General features: G+C 44.8%; 1 protein-coding gene across 4 annotated transcripts in view; it reads right to left on the minus strand.

Annotated features, from left to right (window-relative positions):
* OSMR (oncostatin M receptor) overlaps nucleotides 1-5,765 on the minus strand; it is a 94,209-nt gene extending 88,444 nt beyond the window's left edge. For 3 of the 4 annotated variants that reach the window (XM_055246181.2, XM_055246180.2, XM_055246182.2), the window contains exon 1: nucleotides 5,456-5,765. The gene's annotated coding sequence lies outside the window, so the exon portion shown is untranslated. Of the gene's footprint in view, nucleotides 1-5,193 lie in introns of all 4 variants that reach the window. The other variant, XM_063619544.1, reaches the window with a different exon arrangement.
* Nucleotides 5,766-6,000: the final 235 nt, after the last annotated feature.

Consider the following 6,000-nt stretch of genomic DNA (forward strand, 5'->3'; position numbering starts at 1 on the left):
GTGCTCCCTTCAAGACAGCATAGATGACTGACAGCCTTCAGACACTGCCCCTTCAGATCTGCTGAAGATTCACACACCCCAGGCTGCCCCCAGCCAATGGCTGCAGCTGGAAGCAACTCCTTCCCACCTTCCTTCCTCCCCATCTCCTTCCACAGGCATCACACCTGCACTAGGTCTGAAGGCTCTGTGCCTACTGTTACTCCCTTTCCCCTTACAAGTCCTTCCCCCAGTAAATCTCTTGCATATGTGTTTCTGTCTTGCTCTCTTCTACTTGAGGGATCCAAACCAGCCCCAAAAGACACACCCACTCACTAAGTTATAAATTTAGAGCTGAGATGGAAGGAGGGAGGTGGGCAGAATAAGAGAAATTATAGATAACTCACTTTAAGTTATACAGTTCTGCAACATAAAGCATTCCTTAAAATGTGTGTGTGCATGTTTTAAACATATTAAGCTCAGTCTTGTGCAAGTGGCAATTTCCTTATTTCCACAATTGAAATCATATATCCCAACACAAGTAAACTAGTTGACAGTGTTTGTGTTTCCAATCCAAACCACGGTATTGAACAGACTTGAAAAAAGTTGGCAGTTTTTACATACTGGATCAGCCTGGGAGGATGCCGTGTGTTTCTGTACAGAAAATGTAACCTCTTAGGTTCTGAGAGAGTGTAGATACTTTAATGAACTATTTCCAAATGCAAAAAGTAACCAGTGTCCTGAGTAGAAAAATCATACTACCATCCCCTGCTGACAGACAGGCACACTGAAGTATATATATGAAGTAAACTTGCTCAAAATCCCCCATTAGGGAGACTGAAAGTAGAAAGAGGTGACCAAGAAATAACATGGTGTATGAAAAATTTACTCACAAGAAAGCATAACTTCTGTTGATGCACATCTTCTCAAAAGCTGGCATACACAGAAACAATGAAACCTCAATCACTGTTTTCTGAGAATTATTTTGTCTTACATTTTTCCAAGTGTTCTTTATGTCTTACATTTTTCTATTTGCAGAAGCCACTTACAATTGTGCTTTTCTTTAGTTGACATTAAATGTCATATTCGAGCTGCATATATTTTATATGGCTGTCTTCATCCTAAGTCAACAGTTTAAAATAATCCAGATAGTTAATTGCCTTAATGATTCTAGATCTAAGAATAGAGCTAGGTATTCTATTTAGCGATCTCACCAACCCTCTTTCTTTTAAGAAAAATAAAGGAAGGGAGGGAGAGAAGAAGGAGAAAGGAAAACAACTATAACTTAGTTCTTTAGCATGTAATTTTAAGAGAAATCAATTTAAAAATCCTGTCAATCATATTCATTACAAATAGGAAGTACTATCACTAGCAGCATAAATTTAAATAGTTAGTACAAGACTGTGCACCCAAATGTGGACAAAGGACCAGCAGTATTAACATCACATGGTAGCTTGTCAGAAATGCAAAATCTCAGGCTAGACCTTAGACCTCTTGAATCTGCATTTAAATAATATCCTCAGGTGATTCATATGCATATTGAAGTTTGAGAAACACTACTATATTTAAAATATATGATATATTTTTGTCTCTTAGGATACTACCAATAAATAAAGGAAATTATTTACTGGTTCCTATTACCAGTAGGGCACTCTGCAAAACCATGAGTACGATATAAATATGAAAAAGATCCCAGCTAGCATGTATTAGATACTAACTCTCCACGACGTGCTTTGCTAAGTGACTTACATGCATTTATTAATTGAATCCTCATAACAGCGCTAAGAAAAGGATTATATTATCATTCCCATTCACAGAGGAGGAAATTAAGGATAAGAAAGTTGACAAGTAATTTATCCAAACTGACCCAGTTAATCTGATGTGGAGCCAGTATTTGAAATCAGATAAGTCACTAACCAAAGTTCACATGACAGCTTCCTTAAAGCTTGGAGCTCATACCAAAGTGGATATTAAAGCATTAAAAATTGCTAACAATTATAAACTCAATAAAATCTTAATTAAAAGTAGGATTTTATTAAACTTGACAGGCTATTTGTAAAGAGAAAATGTATGTGATTTATAAAAAAGTTGTTTTAAAAAGTACAAATATATACTACAAGATTTTCAAAAACACTATAAAGCTACAGTAGTTAACTCAGAGTAATATTGGTATAGGAAAAGACACACAAAAAAAGATCAATGAAACAGAATAGAGTCCTGACACAGACCCTTTTACAAACAGGAATTTATTTACTGATAAAAACAGAATTTCAAATGAGTTGGAAAAAAGACGAATTATTAAATAAATGCTATTGGATCAGCTGTCTAAAACTTTACAAAAATATTAAGTTACATCGTTACCTTTCACTTCGTATCTATCAAGTGGAAAAATAGGCAAACCCTTTGACACAAGAATACCTCTCCTCAGATTCTCTTCCACAGAAATACTCACACTTGAACAGGAAGATGAATGTGCGATCTGCTCTGAAGCAATGTTACTAATGCTGAATGTCCATCAATACAGGAAAGGATGGATAAATTACATTCTATTTCTACTTTAGAATAACACGTAGCTGGCCGGGCGCAGTGGCTCACGCCTGTAATCCCAGCACTTTGGGAGGCCAAGGCAGGTGGACTGCTTGAGCCCAGGAGTTCAACACCAGTCTGGGCATCATGCAGAGACCCAATCTTTACAAAAAATACAAAACAAAAAAAGTCAGGTGTGGTGGCATGTGCCTGTAGTTCCAGCTTCTCAGGAGGCTGAGGTGGGAGGATCACTTGAGCCCAGAAGGTCAAGGCCGCAGTGATCCATGATCATGACACTGCACTTCTGCATGTGTGAGAGAGTGAGACCATCTCACACACACAAAAAAAGAATAACACGTAGCCATTAACAAAAGAGGTACGTAGAGACAGTGGAAAGATCTCTAAGACTTGGAAAGTGAAAAAGCAAGCTGCACAATAAGTATAGTAAGATCATTTGCATACTTAAAACATATGTATATGTATGTATTGTGTAAATCTATAGAAAAGAAAAATAAGCCTTAGAATGGTATTATCAAACTTAACCTTCCCTCTTCTGAGTGGGAGTAGGGAGGATGGTGACGGCACATCTACATTTCACTTCACTTCTATATTGAGTGAGAATAAGTTGTTATTATCTGTATTATTTTTAAAACACAAAAATAGAATACAACATGGAGTGCACAAATGCAGAGTGACCAGTAGAACTAAAATGAGGAGGGAAGGAAGGCTATGAAGCCACCAACACAGCTGTTGGAAAAGAAATTCTCCCTTCATATAGCTACAAAGAAGTCTGCTTGGAGGAGAGGGTTTCTCCAGCAAGGCCATGATATTCTATTTGTTTTGGTTTGGGTTTTTTTTCCCCCATTTTACACATTTTTTAAGCAATCAAGAAGGATTTCCTCCCCCAGGCATAGGAGGGCCAAGGCTCACAGTTCCTGTAAGCGAGCAAGCCCACACTCACTAAGATTCTCTTCTATTGCAGCCAACGAACGCCTCAGCCCTTTCCCGCAAGGAAAATACACACCTTCTTCTCGTTAAATACAGTACCACTGATTCCTCCTCGAAAACCGTAACAGTTCTCCTGATTCGGTGTTGTCCTCAGGACAAAAGGGTTACAAAAACATGAGAGATCCAGGAACACCTCTGCATGTGTTCCTGGTCTGTTCAGGTTAAAGAAAAGGGTAGAGGGGGAAAGACCCAGTGTTTATGTGTTCTCCCCAATGCGGCTCGGGTCCCTGCGGAAGAAACACCCAAGACCAGCCTTTTTCTTTCAAAGTCACCTTTGATGCAAAAGGCTTAGCCACACCTGCTGGGACAAACGGGAACTGAGACCAAGATATAAGTCACAAGGAGGCAATTTACAGCAGAGAACTAGCTCTTCCCACAATAAAATGTGAGGTGGTGAGCTTCCTGCCACTGGAGGCACTGAACAAATGCTACGGGGAAAACAGTATTTCCTGAAGACTGAATAGGGGGCTGTGGTTGGAGTTTGATGCTTTGAAAGCTCAAGAAATGATTCTCAGACACAGCGGAGTTTGGGAACATCAAGGGCTCTGAGTGCATTTTAAAGCAGCCCAGGAGAGAGACAAAGCAAGACCATAATAAAACACCCCACCCAGTCTTAGAGTTTGAGCTACAGCACAGTGATCATGAGCAGACTCCAAACCCAAATCCTGATACTGTCACCTGCTAGCTGTGTAACCCTAGACAAGTTACAAAACCTCTTTGGGCCTCAGTTTCCTCAATAAAATAGAATAAAAAACTAGTACCCGCCTCACTCGTGAAGCTTAAATGAGCTAGCGTTTGTCAAGTGCTTAGAATAGGGGCTGGTCCACAGTAAGTATGAACCATTATTATTTGCAGACAAGGAAACTAAGAGGTGATAAGTAGTTTGACCCATGTTCCAAAGTCAGTTTTAATCTTGGGAATAAGACCCAAAAATTTCTTTCTCCTCCATCAGAATTCCTTCTAGCTCAAACTAAGTATCCTACATTCAATTCTATCTTCTCTGCCTACATAGATCCTCCCATTTACTTCTCTTGAATATCATGTTCCCAAAGTGTTTTCAAGGCAGGTCTGTTACTAAGCCACTCCATCAGCAGCACCTAGCACTGTGCCTCCCGCAGCAAGGCAGGCAGGATGGATGGACGGATGCAGGCATGCATGGGTGGGTGGATGAAGGGCAGATGAAAAACTATTGAGAAAGGAATCGCGGTGTCAGGGGTAAAGTCCTGGCCTGCGAGAGCCGGGCTCGGATTTCAGTGCCCTCACAGCTAGCTATATGGCCTTGGACAAGTTACTGAACCCCTCCGTGCCTAGGTGGCTGGAGAAGGTAAGCGCCCCGGACGGACACTATTGCAGAGTCGCCCGGGGGTTCCTCTCTCCACCTGTGCCTGAGTTCCTCCCGCTTCTACACTAGGGACCAGGTGGGAGAGATAAACGGATTCCCAGAAAAATGGCTCTCTCAGGTGGGAGTTAAGGGTTACGAGAGAGGTAGGGGAGGCAATGAACTCCCCCACAAGATGTATTGGGAGAGAGGCAAGAGGGATTCAAGTGGGAATTTTCACTCAACAAACATTCCCCCATCATTTGAGAAAAAGGCGCTGGGATGGTGAATTTCAAACAGGCTGGGAAATGGGCGACTCGGCACTGTGCGGCCTTTAAGGAATGAATCGTTTAGTTTTTACCCACCAGGTAGGCGGGCCGGGGGCGAGGACCCTCCGAGCGCTGTCCGAGCGCAGGTGGTAGCCCAGCCAAGGCAAACGCTGGGCAGAGGCGGCACCGAGGAGGGGAACCGGCGGCTGCACTCTCGGTCGCGTCCAGCCTGGAAGGGCTGCGAAGTTGTCGGATTCTTTCCCGCGCAGCACCGGGCTCGCCCGTCGGAAAAGCCACTGAGGGCGGCGCAGCGGCAGAGCGCGAGCAGAGCAGGGACGGGCCGGTCGGGGGTACTCACGCCGCGGGCGAAGGGCTCCACGAGCCGGGCCGAGTCCTCGGCGGCGCGTGGGGCGCGGGTGCGGGCGCCGGGGCGGACGTGCAGAGGCGGCTTGGGCCGGGGTTATGAATCAGCTGCGGGGCAAGCGCGGAGGGGCGGGAGTTACTGGAAAACCGCGGGGGAGGGCAGAGGGGTGAGGTCTTTTGCAATTTCCCGTCTTGCCGCGCACTCTTGGCACTTCTGAGACCCACAGGAATTCCCTCCCTTCGGCCCCGGGGGGAGACGGCCGCGATCCTGAGAGAGGCGCAGCCTCACAACCCGGACTTTGCGGGCGGGCGGGCACTGGTGAGAAGAGGAAGTGGGAGAGGCCTGGGAAGGAAACGTGGAAACCGAAAACCCGGCGGCCGAGGTTCCGTGCCCCGCGCGCTGCGCTGCTCCTGTCCCGGCCAAGGACGCCTGGGCCAGCCGGCGGAACCAGAGGGAGGCCGAGTGACCGATGAGGCCTGGGGCTGTGTATCCCACAGGGGCACTTGTCATCCCAACCCAGAGGCCAAACCCATGAGATC

Source organism: Symphalangus syndactylus, chromosome 16 (genome assembly GCF_028878055.3).
Source record: "Symphalangus syndactylus isolate Jambi chromosome 16, NHGRI_mSymSyn1-v2.1_pri, whole genome shotgun sequence".
Classification (NCBI taxonomy): Eukaryota; Metazoa; Chordata; class Mammalia; order Primates; family Hylobatidae; genus Symphalangus; species Symphalangus syndactylus.